The 18582-nt window shown below is 42.1% G+C and overlaps 1 protein-coding gene and 1 pseudogene across 4 annotated transcripts in view; both read left to right on the plus strand.

Moving 5' to 3' along the window:
* IMMP2L (inner mitochondrial membrane peptidase subunit 2) overlaps positions 1-18582 on the plus strand; it is a 1785698-nt gene that overhangs the window by 1547816 nt on the left and 219300 nt on the right. The gene's annotated exons all lie outside the window — the stretch shown is intronic.
* On the plus strand, positions 8524-9080 carry LOC115098562 (annotated as a pseudogene).

Raw genomic sequence — 18582 nt, forward strand, 5'->3', positions numbered from 1 at the left:
CCACAACTCCGCTTCAGCTTGATCCATTGGCTTCTGACTCCGTCTTCTGATTCCTGGCTTCTGAACCGGCTTCGTTCCTGGACTCCGACTTCGGCTTCTTCCACCTCCTCAGGTATCCGGCACCCGTTGGCCCCGAGGTTCTCTCCTAAGTCCCAGCGGCTTGGGCTCTCAAGGGCTCCTCCCAAGGGAGCCGCGGGCTTCCGAGGGTGAAGACTCTTCCGTCTCTTGGGCCCAGCCATCCTCTTCGTCCACCTCGCCGGACGCTGCCTGGATCCTTGGTCGCATAGGGTCCCACCTAAGTCCAAGAGGCCCGGGTCCCTACGGGCTCCTCCTGGGGGGACCTCGGGCTTCCAGTGGTGAAGTCCTCTCCAGGATCTCTTCAGCGTCGCCTCCCGGCTGTGATGCTTTCTGTGGGTTCCCACAGCATTCCATCTACTATCCCAGCCGGCCCAGGGGTCCACCACCGTAACAGAATATGAATCTCTAATTTCATATACATATGATAAATGGGCAACACTTATTAAATGTCCACCTCATGCAGCATCAGCAGCAAAAAAAAATCATTACTAAACTAGCCACAGATTTATTTTACTTTTTACTGTCTCACTAGGTACTTCCCTCTAGCAATACTCAGTCAGGTGAAAATAATGGCTTCTCACCTGGGATTAAATCAGAGAACCACAACTGCATTTTTGCAATTTCTGTAACTGTTAAAGTTAACAGAAATCGGTTAGAATACATTGGAAGTCTGTCCTCTGTCCTTATTTTTTTATAATACATTTCTGAGATAGAGTAGATAAAATGACACAATCCAGATAAATTGCATCTTCTTTTCAGAAATCACAAATGCTGTCCTTTTTCACTGATTGGTAACCAGTGCTACAAGTAAGCAGATTCAGAGTACCTGTAAGATATTTTCTGTCACTATGCCAAAGGGGAAAGGCACAGAGAAAGGCTTCAGTCATTCTACTTCAGTCAGTCTTCAGGAAACAGTAGAGGAGGGGCTGGTAAAGGAGCAGAGAAATTGCCCTCCTTTCATGTTCCCACAGTCCCCATGTCAGCACCAGCAAATTTACTGAACCTGAATCTTATGTGGGTAGAAACAAGAAGGTAGGATCTGCTTTAGGTAGTTTGGGGGGGGGGGGGGGGGGGGGGGGCAGGGGTTGTTAAGCGGCTGGATCAGACACACTCTGTGATCCCAAAGCAGAGTGCAGAGTGGAGGAGCAGCAATGGCGTACATAGGCCAGTAGGATCAGGTGCACTGTACGGAAAGATTTACTGCAAGTATGGGAATCACACAGAAGCTAAGCCAAGGCTGTAAAGCTTTTTGGTATAGGGTGCCTGATCCTACTGGCCTATTTGCACCATTACTCCTAGTCAGGCCTAGTATCGGGAAAAGGGCAGGGCATGGGCAGCTGCCCGAGATCAGAAAGCCCACCCATTTATGTCACTTTCCTTCTCTTCCTATTATTTTGCTGTAGTTGAGCTCTGCTCTGTAAGTTTGCAGTTGCCTACACAGAAGAAGGCCACAAAGGAAGCAAGTGATGAACAGAGGAGAGACCAGACATCCACAAGTGCACTGTAAGAACTTAACAATGCAACTTCCTCAACACCCCCAACCACCACCCCAACTTATCGGTGCTGCTCTTTGCTGCCTGCTAGCTGCCCAGCCAAAACCTATCACCTTTCGAGACTCAGACTGTTACAAAGGGAATCAACTCTCCTACTGGTTCAAATAAGAAAAGATTATCTATGCCTGCAGGCATTCCCCATGTAGGGACAGAACTACCTCTATTGTTTTTATTTCTGTGGTCTAGGCTGGCCTTGGGGGGAGGGGGGTTGGAAGGGAGGAGACAAGGAAGAAGAGGCTACTAGTCCAAGGGTATTTGTGCTGTTGATGTTCTTCCTCCAGGTCCCCCAGACATGGAATAGGGGGAGGGCAGCAGATGCTATAATTAGGGGGGGAAGCTCTCACTTAGGTCAACCTGAACAGGTTGATATACTCCTGGTATTGCCCTATTGTATGTATGGACAAGTAGTCCCCATGTATCTTAGATTTCCCCAGAACTTCAACTCTGAGCATGCAATGGGGCAAAGCAGGACTTGATCTTTCTGTTTGAGTTTACCTGATTGAGATAGAAATCCTACAAGGTAGTAGGGAATGGGCAGAAATCTTTTCTAGGTTTGTTTTGTCATTAGGGTTGCAAACTGCTTGGTTTAGGACTGGACAGTCCTATTTGGCTTCTCTTTGTACAATGTCCAATTACAGTAGTAACTGGACACTATATTCTCTGGTCAAAGCATGGCCTGAGGGACATGGATTCTGCATCACTGCCTGAACTTTGCTACCAGTCAGAGCCTGCATGGTTCTAGAGTCAGTTTCTGCACCTATTCTGTGACATTTCTCCATGTGGTCTGCACAACCCCAGATGAGCAATACCGGAGAGAGGCACATGCAGCAGCAGCTGCGTTTGCATGGAACCACTGCCGCCAGTATAGGGGTAGGAAGACAGCATATTTAATTTTTCAGTGTTACACTGCAGAGTCTGGCTTCTTGGGAGGTTTCCATTTCAGTTTTTGCCTTTCTACCCCGCATTCACCTCCCCCCCCCCCCCCCAGTTTGACCACCCTTAGTCCTTGCCCCTCCCTTCCCCCCTTCCTGCTCCCTCCTTCCTCTTCCCCCTCCTCAATTTTCGTACCTTCCAATTGTAAATATTTTCCAAAATCGCCTATAGCCTCTGTACATATGTCATGCATCTTTGATTTTTTTCTTATAGTTAATTCCTCCCCCTGTTCTTTTGCTTCTCGCATTTGTATTATTATCCAATGTTCTATGTTTATTGTAAAGCCTGTGATGTTTCATGTAAAGCCTGTGGCTACATTACTTTTTCTGTAAACCGATTAGATGTTCCAAACGATTTTCGGTATATAAAAATTCTAAATAAATAAATATTTCGTTCCTAATTTGTGGTCCCTTATTCTGATTTGGTGAAGGTCTGTCTCTGTTATGCATGTGTGACCAAGATGAGATATTCTGCTAAAATATAGCTTCAGTGTAAGGATCTGTAGGTCTTTGAAGCTGCTCCTGACCTTTGTTCCACATTGAAATCGTTGGTTCAGTGTGCTGCGACAGTCAAAAAAGCAAACAGAATGTTGGGAATTATTAGAAATCTGACCCCCCCAAGCTGGCCAAAAGTTCCGGTTGAGTCCAACGAGGGTCCCGGAGCGAACGCGCGGCGAATCACGTGACGTCCGCGTCACTCCGACGTAACGCGGACGTCACGTGCTCCTCGCAAAGGAATACAGAAATGGTGTCCTGACTCCCCACTGGACCACCAGGGAGTTTTGGTAAGTCTTGGGGGGGGATTAAGGAGGGTGAGGGGTTTAAATTTTTATTTAGGATCAACAATCGCGATTTCCAACGTATTCAACATAGCTATGTTGAATAAGTTGGAAATCCGATCGTTTTCGCCTCATCACTTTTTTAAGTTAAAAAAAAAAAAAAAAGTTGCGTTTTACATATGCGGTCAAAACGAATGCACACCCCTACTCCCTGGTTCCACGGCAGGTCCCAGGTCGGCCTCACTAGCGGAAGCTGCGAGTTCGTCCAGGTCTCAGCGTCCTATGGCAGCGGTCGCCGGGCCTTCCACTATGCACCAGGTTACACGCCAGAGCTCGGCGTCCTCAGTGGCATTGGTCACACCCCTACATGCGCACACGCGGACCGCCCGGCCTCTTGTAGGGCCAGGGGCGGGTCCTAGCTCCGCGATGCACCCTGATTGATTCCTTGATATAAGGAAGTCCCTGCTTGTACTTTCTTGCCTTGGCAATCGGGTTAGTGTCTTGCTAGATTTGTCACTGCGTCTGAACCTTGTTCCAGTCTTGTTCCATGTCTCTTCCAGGATCCTTCTGTTCCAGTCTTGTTCCAGTCTTGTTCCTGCATCCTAGTACTCCAGCGTCCTCCTGTTCCTGTTCGTCTGTCCATCTCCCCAAGTAGTACCTTGGGAGATGGTACTGACCTCAGCTTGCTCCTTGACCTGTCTGCCTGCTGCCTGCCTTCTGACCCCAGCCTGCTCCTTGACCTGCCTGCCTGCTGCCTGCCTTCTGACTTCAGCCTGTTCCTAGACTCATCTGCCTGCTGCCTGCCTTCTGACCTCGGCTTGCCTGTGACCTCATCTGACCTCCGGAACCTGACCCCTGCTTCGCTGACCACTCCGCAGACTGACCCCCAGATTCTGACCTCTGCCTGCTTGACCATGTCTCTAGATTCTGGCTCTGTTCCTAGCCTTGTCGTCACCTAAACTGTTCTGGTCCTCCTTGTTCCATCTGACCTCCAGTCTTGAACCTGACTGTGCTCCCCTCCTGTCTATGGGCACGTAGGATTTCCATCTCTCCAGGAGACCCTGCGAGGCCCACCTAAGTCCAAGCGGCCCGGGTCCCTACGGGCTCCTCCCAGGGGACCTCGGGCTTCCAGTGGTGAAGCTCATCCTAGCCTCTGTCTCCTCCAGTGCTCCATCCCCTGGGAGCAGGTGCTTCCTGGTCCCTACCAGGGAGCCGTTCTCCACTGCTCCAGGACAAGGGTCCACCCCCGAGTGCCACATTTAACAGTTCTTTCAGTCAGTCACCAGGTTGAACCTTTTGATTGGCCTTTCTCTTTGTGCCTGTGGTTGGTGTGTGCTGGTCATGTGGATTTTTGGCGCTCTTATAAAAATTGTATTTTACTGGCATTTTCAAGATGATTGTGAGAAATTGCAAGAGGATATTGCAAAACTGGGGGACTAGGCATGCAAATGGCAAATGAAATTTAATGTAGACAAGTGCAAAGTGATGCGCTTAGGGAAGAGAAACCCAAATTATAGCTACAAAATGCAAGGTTCAACATTAGGAGTCAACAGTCAGGAAAAGGATCTAGTTGTCATCGTTGAAAATACGTTGAACTCTTCTGCTCACTATGCAGCAAGAGCCAAGAAAGCAAATAGAATGCTAGGAATTATTAGGAAAGGAATTGAGAATAAAATAGAGAATATCATAATGCCTCTGTATCATTTCATGGTGCAACCTCATCTTGAGTATTGTGTTCAGTTCTGGTCACCACATCTCAAGAAAGATATAGCAGAATTAGAAAAAGTGCAGAGAAGGGCAACCAAGATGATAAAGGGGATGAAACAATTCCCATATGAAAAAAGGCTAAAGAGGTTAGGACCTTTCAGCTTTGAGAAGAGATTGTTAAGAGGAGTTATGATAGAGGTCTATAAAAAATTGAGTGTAATGGAACGAGTAAACATTAATCAGTTGTTTCTCTTTTGAAAAGTACAAAGATATAGGGACACATTGAAGCTACTGGGTAATACATTAAAAACTAATAAGAGAAAATATTTTTTTACTCAACGCATAATTGAGCTTTGGAATTCATTGCCAGAGGATGTGGTGAAAGCTGTTAGTATAGCTGCATTTAAAAACTTTGGACAAGTTCTTGGAGGAAAAGTCCATTAACAATTATTAAGGGAGAGTTGCAGAAATCTACTGCTTATTCTTGGGATAAGCAGCTTGGAATCTACCTACTTTTTAGGATTCTGCAAGGTACTTGTGACCTGGCTTGACCACTGTTGGAAACAGGATACTGGGCTTCATGGACCCTTGGTCTTATGCAGTATGGCAAGCCTTATGTTCTTATGTGCTGGTCTCACTAGATTCAACCAGAAATGCTGTCAGATTCTATCCATAGCTGTATGAGATGTTTTGACAATATATCAGCAGAGATATGTCCCTCCCAATACAGCACTAGTTGCAAAGCATGTACTTGTCATGGGAAACAGCTGTCTTTAAACTACCTTTCTTTACTTCAATAAATTGGTGACTGGTTGAAAGAATTGTTTATGCCTTCATTTGAGCTGACTATAAAAACCATTTGTAGTTCTCTGCTTCCTCATCTTTCTTGATTAATAAAGAAATAATTGCCCCTGAAGACCATTTACCTAAAGTAAATGTAATCAAAACCTAAATGTAAAGTAATGTAATCAAAACCTAAATGTAAAGTAATCAAAAGGGCTCTCTGGCTAACTTTAGATCTGCCTTACTACATAGCAAGAGTTAGCCAGTTAGGTTAACCGGCTAACTCTGCTCCTCCTGGAAATGCCTATTGCCCGCCCTCAGAACTCTTCCAACTTACCCAGCTATATTCTAGCCGGATAACTCTTTATCCAGCTAAAATATAGTTGGGTAAGAGTTTTAAAATCAGGGTTTGGCCATTTAGATGGCTAACTTTTCGGTTACCCATCTAAATGGCTTTTGAATTTCTACCCCAAAGTAATCAAAAATGTCATAATTAGACCTCTCTTAGAGAATGAAACGTTAGACCTTAACATCTTATGTAATTACCACTCTATATCGTTCATCTCATTCATGGTAAATTTGATTGAAAAACTGGCACTGACTCAACTATCAGATTTTCTTGAAGACCATTCTCTTTTATATCCGAACCAATTCAATTTTCAAAATTACAGTAGTACTGAAACGCTACTTCTGCTTTCTGGATGGGTTTCCATGATAGTCAAAGTCTGCCTGTGGGTTCTGCTGGATGTCTTGGCCTCCTTCAATACTATTAATCATAATATTTTGATTCACCGATTGAATGATTTAGGGATCAGTGGTCAACCTTTGAAATGGTTTGCCTCTTATCTGAGCAAGAGAACTCAAAAGATTCAGGTAGGGAATAAATCTTCCCAGTGGTGGAACGTTCATACCAGGATACCACATAGCTCTGCATTGTCTGTGATACTTTAACATTTATCTAATCCCATTATGTAATCTACTGGTGGGTTGGGTTTAAATTTTTTCATTTATGCAGATGACATACAGATTTTATATCCATCAAATGTTCCCTTGCCTCCACGAAAATCTATTTGAAGGTTATAGAAAGGTGGATGTAGCATAACTGTTTAATCTTGAACCTGTCTAAATCCATAATCATCTTGCTATCTAGAACTAAGGAGCTATCGGAAAATGCCAATGTCAATATTAATAGTCATTCTGTTGCTATATCAGAGATCTAGATGTTTGACATACTCCCATCTATCAATGACTACACATTTTAAAAAGTTTGATTCGCACAGGATACTATAAACTTCATATGTTGAAATACCTTAAACCTTTACTAGAGCCAGATGCTTTCAGATTTGTATTACAATCTTTATTATTTTCCAGTTTTGACTATTGTAATTCTTTGCTTTTGGGCCTTTGAAAATCATTACTACGACCATTGTAATTGCTTCAAAACTCAGCCGTTAACAGATTGTAGGAAACTTGACCATATTTCACCAGTACTGGCTGCACTACATTGGCTTCCCATTCATTCCCAGATTTTATACAAATCTCTGATGCTCATGCATAAGTTGATTGGTAATGCAAAAACCCCATAGTTCAGTGCTGTACTGAGAGTCTATACCCCTTTTCTATATCTTCATTTTCAAAATAAAGGATTAATGGAAATCCCATCCATCAGACAAGTGCACTTGGGTGAAATCAGGGACCGGACCTTCTGACTGGCTGGCCAATTTTCCTGGAACTTTATACCAAAACTCCTGAGAACTGAGATATACACTACTGCTTTTAAAAAGTACTTGAAAACATGGCTGTTCCAGTGTGAATTTGGAAATGAGTTGCCTTAATTCTAAAGTCAAACATATCCTCCAAGTGTATTCAGAAGCAGCACCAAATATTGTTTCTGTTTTCATCTGTGAACCCGTGAGACAGAGTTCAGTACAGAAATGTAATGTATCTCTTTTGTTTATGTATGTGATTTTATGCCTGCAAACCGCTGAGAACGTTTTGGGTGAGTATGCGGTATAAAAATAATTTTAAATTTTAAAAAAAAAAAAAGTTTAACCAGCTAACTTTCCTAGCAAGATAACATTTGAATATCTACCTCTTAGTTTATTTGGAATTTCTTGTTTTCTAAGAATTATTATTATTAGAATTGGCAAAAATACCTTATTCCCATTCCCCTTGCAGCTTCTGAAAATAAAGGAGCCTAATGGGGTGATATAAATGTGTTTTAAAGCAGAATGTATTTTTTTATAACACAGAATCACTGCCAGGGGAAAGAAAAACTTTATGGTAAATGCCTGGCTACAGGCTTTAAGGACCAATCCTGGTTTTTCGTGGCCTGTTTCAAAGCAATCTGTGCTAAACTAGAAAAAAGGAGTTGGCAGGTTAAGGCTCACTGGACTTTTGAGGACCTAGAGGTACAAGTGAAAAAGAAATGTGGAGGTAATTACTGCAGGGAGTTTAGATCAGTACTGGTTTTCGAATTTGCATCACAATACATTCTGGTATTTGTAGTATTTGAAATTGGGCATGCAGGTATCAGATTACAGATACCCCCAAGCCTCTTCCCACATGGATCTCGCACTCTCCAGCTCAGGAAGTCATCACGAGCTCCCCTCCACAATGCCCCCTGCCCTGGCTCCCATGCAGTCAGTCCAACCCCCTGTTGCTGGGAGAGCCAGATGGCAACAGCTGAGAATGGCCAAGGAGGTACAGTACAAGTACAGACTTATTGAGGAGATCAGTATGGGAGCCTATGGCACAGTATACAAAGCCTGGGACCTGCTGAGCCAGAAGTTTGTAGCCCTGAAGAACGTTTGGGTGCAGACCAACAAGAATGGATTGCTGCTGTCCACTGTCCGCAAGGTAGTGCTCCTGAAACGCCTGGAGCACTTCGACCACCCCAAATTGTCAGGTTAATGGATGTTTGTGCCATGGCCAGACTAGACTGCAAGACCAAAGTAATGTTGGTTTTTGAGCATGTGGATCAGGACCTCAAGAGGTACCTGTACAAAGCATTTTCTCCTGGGTTACCTTTGGAGGCAATCAAGGACCTGATGCGGCAGTTCCTCTGCGGACTGGACTTCCTGCATTCCAACTGCATCATGCACTGTGACCTGAAACCAGAGAACATCCTGGTGACGAGCAGTGGGCAGGTCAAGCTGGCGGACCTTGGGTTGGCATGGATGGACAGCTGCCAGATGGCCCTCACACCTATGGTACTGTTAACTGATAGTGCTATAATTATTGGTTAACAGTTGGCAGAAGAGTGCCATGGATTGGAAAGCCAAGCTTATTTGTCACCACAATCTAAAAAGTTACACATGTAATCTGCTTTGAAATGACTGAAAGGCAGAATATAAATCAAATAAGTATTCCTGTTTTGCTGCTAAAAAAAACAGAAGGTATCAGAATACATCAATAATGGGGTTTATCAGAATGAGGAATGACCTAAAATCTCCCTGCAGTAATTGGGTGGTAATCCTCTTTTTGTACATACATTATCCAACTGTAAATAGTTCTGATAATAATCCTAAATGATCACATTTGAATGACAGGGATTATATAAATGAAAAATGTTTTCCTTTCTGTAATTTAGTAAATGAAAAGTAGTGTCTTTATCAGGTTGCCATGTTAATGCACTTGAATGCACAGAAATGTAGTTAACAAACAGAAGCAAAAAATATATAAGGTGATGCCTTTTTATTGGGCATCACCTTATATAGCTTTCAGGAGCTAATACTCCCCTCCTTGGATCAGAATAGAATTGATAAAAAGATATTACTTTTCACATTTTTTGTTTTTATTAAGCTTTATTCTCATATAGTAAATGATGGTAGGTAAAGGCCAATGTCCCATCCTGTCTTCCCAGGGGGCAAGAACGGGTCAGGGGCTGGGTCAGTACAGTACCGGAAGAAACTGTAAGAAATAACACATATTCCGATTTGAGAATTTGGAAACCTAGTTAAAGCTATCATTAGGTTATATGGGCCGGTAATATTTTCCTTGTTTTAAAAAGTATTTTTATTTACTTCTTAGCACAGTCATTCCATTCTAGTAACAATGATTCTAGGTTGCGGCATACAAAGAAGATAAATGCTTGATTTCACTGTTTGTATTGATAGTAGTAGTCTGATTGTTGCTTGTCTATATATTTAGTCTGTTTATGTATCTAAACATTTACTGTAATGAAAAGGAATTCCTTTCCCGAGGGTACCTTTTCCTCTCTGCTGCTGTATGCTATTTTTTTCCTAGACACTTCTGTGAATCAGCTGGGATCACTGGTAAAGTCTTTCAGCCTGCCTTGTTGTTCAGAATTTGAGTCAAATATTGACTTGATACAGAGTGAGCCTCTTTTATTTGTTGCCTCCATGGTTTTTGCTTTCTTATGGGTCACAATAACAAATGAGATGAGATGCCTGCAGAAACAAACATCCAAGATTGATTATACATGCAAACCAAACCCAGCCCTTGCCCCCTCCACAAAAAATAAAGATCTGTTATCAGAGACAAGTGTGCATAGTACAAGCAAATGTTTAAGGGGGCAATTCCCATATTGTTCCCTTTATTGCAATATACACAAGGCTATTTGCGCTTGGTTTTTGTGTGGGAAAAATGTGGATGGAAAATAACTCACAGAGATTGGAAATGTCAATGCACATGGATTAATTTCAGAACCCATCCAAAACTTGCCCTTAGGAACACCGCTTCCCAACGCGACTACAAACCCCCACATGTACTTTTAGCCAGATTCAAGAAGGGAAGTTTTCCGACAGCCGGTTTACCCATGTAAAGTGCTGTTTACTTGCATAAATGAAAGAAAATTTCCCTATTTCTTAATCTCTGAGAGCTGGCAGAAATAGTTTGTCTGCTTTTCCAGTCTTGCTGTGCCCGTGTCCACGTCATCATGCTGTATACAACACTCTCTTCCTGAAAACCTAGCTGTCGCTCTTGGAACTAGTTTATATGGGTAATGTAGTTTCCTGGCTAGATGTCTTTTGCAAGTTTCTGGTGATTTCAGGATAGATATTGAAGTTGGGCAGTCCTCACTTTTACAAATGAAGGGGCTGATGCAATACAGTGTGCTCAGCCGACCGCTCTATATAACCCGCACTCCAACGCGATAGGGGGATTAGCGCCTATTTAACCCACGTCGGATGCGGAGTGAATGTAATAGCGGCCATCACATGCAAATACATGTGAATGAGGCTATTACTCATTCACTCCACATGCAAAAAAATAAATGTGCGTCTCAGGCACACATTTATCGCTCAGCTATTAATGCCTGCCTGGAGCAGGCGTTAATAGCTAAGCACGGGTAAAAGAAGTACAGAAAAGCAGAAAAAACTGCTTTTCTGTACTTCTTTTCTTAAGTAAAAAATAAATAAATAAATAACTCGGCAGAGCGCTGAGTTATGAAGACTGACGCTGGTAAACTCGGCGTTGGTTTTCATAACCGTCAGCCGCGGCGGGGTCGCGTTAGCAAGGAGGCGCTAAGGTCGCGCAAGCATCCCTAGCACCTCCTTGCTAGCACGACCCCCAATTTGAGTATTGCATGGCACCCCCCTTGCACCCCCCTTTCTACACTTTATATTGCATTGGCCCCCAAGTGTCACTGCTTGCTACTAAGTTTTGTTCTTTCAGCCCACTGACTTATCCTAACTTCCTCACAGGCCGATACAGTGAAAATTGCGGGAGAGCGAGCGCCCGCCCTCCTGGCGCGCGCACAGGCCAGTGTCCTGTGTGTGCGATACAGTAAATTAGGGCCCGCCGCAAAAAGAGGCACTAGGGACACTAACGTGTCCCTAGCGCCTCTTTTTGGACAGGAGCGGTGGCTGTCAGCAGACAGCCGAGGCTCAATTTTGCCGGCGTCGGTTCTCAAACCCGCTGACAGCCATGGGTTCGGAAACCAGACGCCGGCTAAATTGACCGTCTGGTTTTCGAGCCGCGGGCCGATTTCAAAATTTTTTTTTTTTAAACTTTTTTTAGCTTTCGGGACCTCCGACTTAATATTGCCATGATATTAAGTTGGAGGGTGCACAGAAAAGCAGTTTTTACTGCTTTTCTTTGCACTTTCCCAGTGCCTGGAGAAATTAACGCCTACCTTTGGGTAGGCGCTAATTTCTGAAAGAAAAATGTGTGGCTTGGCTGCACATTTTGCTTTCTGAATCGTGCGGGAATACCTAATAGGGCCATCAACATGCATTTGCATGTTGCGGGCGCTATTAGGTTCGGGGGGGGGGGGGGGGGTTGGACGCACGTTTTCGATGCACTATTACCCCTTACTGAATAAGGGGTAAAGCTAGCACCTCAAAAACGCGCATCCAATCACGGGTTAACAGTGCGTGTGTTTTTACACAGATAAACATGTATTCACCTGTGTACTAATCTTTACTTATTGTTCCTATAATTATGTATATTTAGGACAAAATTTGCTCACACAGGGGGTAATTTTCAAAAGGAGTTACACATGTAAATGTAACTACTATTGTAGCAATTTTCAAAAGCCATTTACTGGAGTAAAGTGCACTTACACAAGTAAATCCTATGGACAATTCAATGGCATATATTATAGCAATTTTCAAAAGCCCACTTACTCAAGTAAAGAGAATTTACTCGAGTAAAACCCTGTTTTACTCGAGTAAATGCTTTTTAAAATCAGGCCCACATTGTATGCAAATTAGAGTTTTGCAGAAAGTTAGTTTACTTGGGTGTTCCAAATTTGTTGATAATACAGGTACTAATTTTAATGCTGAATGTAAGAATAGGGAGGGTAATTTTCAAAGCAACTTCTGTTGGTAAAGTATTGCTTTACCTGCAGAAATGACCCTTTAGAAAATGTATTCCTGATACAGGTGCTAAAATGCACATATACATGCTGTATATGCATACTTTTACATGCATAGACAAGAGTCATTCCAGGAGATGGAGTCTGAGTAGGGTTCAGACTTAGGTGCACGTTTATGATTTTAAAAAATGTGCATGTAAATTCTCTCAGCAAATCTATGTGCATAATTGTGTGTGTGAATTTTTGCTGGGATAATTTTTAAAGAAGATTTAGGAATGTAAGTTCACTTTAACAATTGGTATATCCTGGGTACAGAAGAGCCCACAATTGTATGCAGCCTGATATAAAATTATCTCCTTAATACCTACAGTAATAACAAGTTATTCTACCCAGTGTTTTTTAAGATGGGAGGTATACAAAATTTAGAAATTCTGTCATCCCAGAAGTGAGAGAAGAAGCATGTCTTATAACCATATGACTCCGTTTTGGGTATCTATCTATTTATTGCTGGTCATAGGCAGGGCCCCTGATCTCTTGTAATTCTGCAGTGTTTTGCCTTTGCCGCGCAGTCTTGGCTAAATTGCTGCAGCATACTGGAGGCCCTCTTTAAAGAGAAGCATTGGTAGCGGTGGGAGGGTGCCTGGCTCGTCTAAGTGGTCTCTTTCCTACAGTGCAATAGGGAAATGTTTCTCCACTGCTTCCCCTCTCCCCTGGAACCCTTCACTTACCTGCTTCTATTGTAAAAAAAAAAAAGAAAAGTGGAGTAGGACAGGGGCCTTGCAACCTTTCTGGCGCTTCCTCCCTCCTCCCTTTGCTGAAGCCTGAATGGTACACTTTAACCACATGGTTCACAGTACAAGGCTCGAACCCCGTGGAGAAAATGTGTGTTTCTCTTACTTAGGTGAAATCAGAATTTTTTTTCTATGGTGAGATGTAGAGGAAAATGTCCTGTCCTGGCCCCATTGTTAGAAGGGTGCATGTGTGTTGGGGGGAGGTGAGCGAGTCCTGTGGTCACAAAGTATTTATTTACAAAACTTGAGGTACAAGACTTATATTTGGTTTGTCTAACATATACAATGTAATAACATATAAACCGTGATGTTTGACTTATAACTCCCATTGAAATACCTGTATTCAAAAAAAAGAATGTGAGACGTGAGGTGATTGAACATTCATACAAACACTGCTCTAAGCAGAAAGGTGTCACCAGTATTTTCCAGGTGACCTTTAGCTAATCTTTTATATTCCATTCCACCTCTCTTCCATAATTCACTTTATCAATTTTATTCAAATGTACCAATTTTTTATTCAATCAAAATATCATCATATACACACTGACAAGAATGAACCTTTCTTAATCCAGAGATTGGATATGATCTCATTCTCTGAAATGTACTGCTAGTGCTCTTCTTAATACTTGAATTGTGGCAAACAGCTTCTTTCTGAAGTTATAAGAACATAAGAAATTGCCATACTGGATCAGACCAAGGGTCCATCAAGCCCAGCATCCTGTCTCCAACTTTTAAGTAACAAGTAGCTGGCAAGTACCCAAAACATTAGATAGATTCCATGCTACTAATGACGGCAATAAGCAGTGGCTATTCCTTTTTGATTAATAGTAGTTTATGGACTTCTCTAGGAGCTTATCCAAATCTTTTTTAAAATCCAGCGCACTACCTTCCTTAACCACATCCTCTGGCAATGAATTCCAGAGCTTAATTGTGCATTGTTAAGGTGTTTTCTTTCTCTCTCTCTCACGCTCTCTCTCTCTCTCTCTCTCTATATATATATATATATACATACAAGCACTATATTGAGGTGAAATTGGAAGCTTTGAATCAGGTAAGTGGTGCCCAAAGAAATGGGACTGTTTCTATATCTTTAGACAACACATTTTCTTGGTTTCTGATTGTATCTCTTGGTACTTGATGATCTATCTCTGTCTCCATACAGTCCAAAATAGGCAACTAGTACAGACATTTCTATAATGCAGCTTTTGCTATTTTCTCTTTTACCAGTATGTCTGGTTTTCTAGCATTAAAAATGTCATTGATCTGGCAATGAATAATTATATTCTGTGATTTATGTGAAGAATGTATGTAAGATGGAATGGCATTAATTGTAAATTGAAAGTAAAAAATTGGCAATGGGAGCATGGACATAGTTGGAGCAGAGCTTGGTTGAACCCCCATCCCCCCAACCAAAGAGGCCTTCTGCTGCCCCTGAAGAAGGTGCTTTTGGCTGCTCTAGTTCACATGGATTGAATGGAGGAGGCAGCTGTGTGCGTCTGCATGGACTTAAATGGAGCCCATGGAAGTTTTGGCCCAAATTATCTAGAAGAATGTTGAAACAACCTGAGAGGTGGAAGGTTTAGAGGCTGGTGGGGTTAGCCCTGGGGGGAGAGAAGGAGCAGTGGGTTTTTTTTTTTTGGGGGGGGGGGTCACAGAGACATCAATACAGTCAGCTTTGTTGGAGAGAGCGCCATGAAGTACCTTTGAGGAGGAGAAGGGAAAGAAAAGCGGATCATGCTTGGGAGGGGTAGAGGTGGGAAAGAGGGATGGGGTCAACCCTGCAGGAGAGGGAAAGATCCATGGGATGAAGCCTGGGAGAGGAAGAGAGAGAACTGTGGGGTTGAGCCTTGGAGAGGAAGGAAGACAGCTGTGGTAAGATGGAAGGTGGGGATGGGATTGGAGAGACTGCTGGAGGAATTCTGCACATAAATATTTTAAAATTCTATATCTTTGAATAATATTTTTCTTTATTGCATTTCATTTTTTTTTATTAATCAAAGATAGTAATCATATTTATTTATTTATTTATAACTTTTCTATACCGAAGTTCAAATAACAGAGTTAATTATCACTCCGGTTTACATTGCAACCATAAAAACAGTGACAAAGTTGTCTTACATAGAACAGGGGGAGAGAAAAACTTGGATACAGCTTAAGCATGGGGAGTAACGAGTCAAAACTGGTAAGAACTGATAAGAGTTGGATTTTTGGGGTAACAAGGTATTCCGAGGGAGGGGGTAGGAATGAGGGATTGTAAGGGGGTTGGAAGAGGGGTTGGAAGGTGTGGGGGGGAGGGTAGCGGAGGGTTACCATAGATTTAATGAAACTAATATACATATATTAAATAGCTTAGGGAGCGGAAGAAAAAGTGCTTAGGCATCTGAGCTTAGGAAGAGAAGGTCCGTGGAGGATGAGGCAAGGACGAGTGTTATGGGAAGGCTTGTCTGAATAGTAGCGTCTTAAGTCTCTTCTTGAATGTAATTGGGTATTGTTCCAGCCTAAGGTCCGGTGGGAGCAGGTTCCACTTTTTGGGGCCTACGGTGGAAAAGGCTCTTTTACTAAAGGAGGTTTTGAATGTAGGTGTTCTAAGAGTCCCTCTTTGCGCTAATCTCAGAGGACGGGTTGAAGTATGAAGTTGCAGGGGGGTCGATAGGTCCAATGGAGAGATGTTAAGAATGGCTTTGTGGGTGATTACTAAAAGCTTGTAGAGGATCTCAGGATTCTGAATTTGACTGGGAGCCAATGGAGCTTCTTAAGGATCGGTGTTATGTGGTCCCTTTTGTTAGACTTTGTGAGTATCCTTGCAGTTGCATTCTGAAGCAACTGGAGAGGTTTAATGGAGTTGTCTGGAAGGCCTTGAAGAAGAGCATTGCAGTAATCGATTTTTGAAAAAATGATCACTTGTAAGACAGACCTGAAATCTTGAAAATGAAGGAGGGGTCTTAGTCTTTTTAATACTTGAAGTTTGAAGTAGCACTCCTTTATTGTAAAATATTATGTCAATTTGGAAGATACGGTAGGTATTCTGTATTTGTCGGGATTTTAAAATGTGTGACATTTTTCATGTTTTTATATGAATTTTTATTTTATTTTTGTGCATAATTCTTCTAGAAGTAAAATAGAATTGATACATTGTATTTAGGTTAGTCTTATGCTGGTCGAATAAAAAGTATCACCACTCAAACATAATCCATTTTTCTGTGGAACAGTATGCTTCCATTGAAAATTCAGTTTGAATCTCCATATTCACTTGGTTCTGATCCAGTTTGATTATAGATTTTTCAAAACTGGTGTTATCTAACTCCTTTACAGATTCAGCAGTGATTAGAGAGAATAGTACTTGGACGAAATCCCTGAAATAACAGAAAGTTTAAAAAGTTTTGTTCTTACAAATGTGTAAAATGCTCTATTTCAGTGCAGTAGATCCATAAGGGTACATACAAATGAAATAGCCTTTGAAATGACTATTTTGAAACGCTTCCTCTCCCCTTCAGACTCCTTAGTCCCTTGCAAGTTAGACAGTGACACATTCTCGTTCACATTTAATCTACTATCCTCTTGAATGTTGTCCTTTCTCAGTTCTTCCACCATTGTGTCCCTGTTCTCTTCTGCTCTCTCCATTTCCTTGTCCACACTGGGGGCAATTTTCAATTATCCCATGTCATTGTACAGTGTTCAGATGATTTTCATATTCCTACTTTATATAAATTTTCAGAGAAACAATGTGGGTAGTTTCAGCTTGAAAAATAAAGTACACACTTTGGGGAAATTTTCAGAGAAATCAGTCTGTGGGTAACTTTTACCTGCAGACTTTACACTTATTTTTAAAGTGAATGTACATGGGAAAACTACCCCCACACAATTACACCTGGTAATAAATAGAATACTACAGAGTAGCTTTCATGCAAAATTTACATACAGTACTTTCTAAAATTCAAAACTATGCATGTAGCTCGGATTTCTTTCTTGATTTTGCTCCCAGGAATGCCTCTTTGGTTTGTGAGTAAAAATACACACACACAGGCCTGGATTTAAGACAGGCAATTGTAAGAAAACCCATTGAAGGCTTTCCTAATGCCTTCATTAAAAGCACCCTCATACTTTGTCGGTTCAGTGTGCTGCGGCAGTCAAAAAAGCAAAGAGAATGTTGGGAATTATTAGAAAGGGAATGGTGAATAAAACAGAAAATGTCATAATGCCTCTGTATCGCTCCATGGTGAGACTGCACCTTGAATACTGTGTACAATTCTGGTCGCCGCATCTCAAAAAAGATATAATTGCGATGGAGAAGGTACAGAGAAGGGCAACCAAAATGATAAAGGGAATGGAACAGCTTCCCTATGAGGAAAGACTAAAGAGGTTAGGACTTTTCAGCTTGGAGAAGAGATGGCTGAGGGGGGATATGATAGAGGTGTTTAAAATCATGAGAGGTCTAGAATGGGTAGATGTGAATCTGTTTTTTATTCTTTCGGATAATAGAAAGACTAGGGGGCACTCCATGAAGATAGCATGTGCCACTTTTAAAACTAATCGGAGGAAGTTCTTTTTCACTCAACACACAATTAAACTCTGGACTTTGTTGCCAGAGGATGTGGTTAGTTCAGTTAGTATAGCTGTGTTTAAAAAAGGATTGGATAAGTTCTTGGAGGAGAGGTCCATTACCTGCCATTAATTAAGTTGACTTAGATAATAACCACCGCTATTGCTAGCAATGGTAACATGGAATAGACTTAGTTTTTGAGTACTTGCCAGGTTCTTATGGCCTGGATTGGCCACTGTTGGAAACAGGATGCTGGGCTTGATGGACCCTTGGTCTGACCCAGTATGGCATGTTCTTATGTTCTTATGTACCTGCTTTTTTGTGCGGTGGCCAAGAGTGGGAAAATAGCACATGCACTTGTGAAAATGTCATGTATACAGATTTTTTTTCTCTTAACCTAAACATGCACCTGGAGGCCAGTTAAAGGTTATACATGATATAGAAGACCCACATACCTTTAACTTTGACTGAAGAGCAAGTTTCAGCCGCGCTAGTATTTAACATGGGTAAATAAGTTTTACTTAGGTAAATTGCTTTGAAAATTGTTTTCACCATGTTTTATTTATGCTGCTCCTTGCATTTCCTCTCCCCAGTCCTGTGACCCCTAAAGGATTTCCCTCCAGCAGTGCCATCTTTGC

This window comes from Rhinatrema bivittatum, chromosome 9 (assembly GCF_901001135.1).
Source record: "Rhinatrema bivittatum chromosome 9, aRhiBiv1.1, whole genome shotgun sequence".
In the NCBI taxonomy this organism is placed as follows: Eukaryota; Metazoa; Chordata; class Amphibia; order Gymnophiona; family Rhinatrematidae; genus Rhinatrema; species Rhinatrema bivittatum.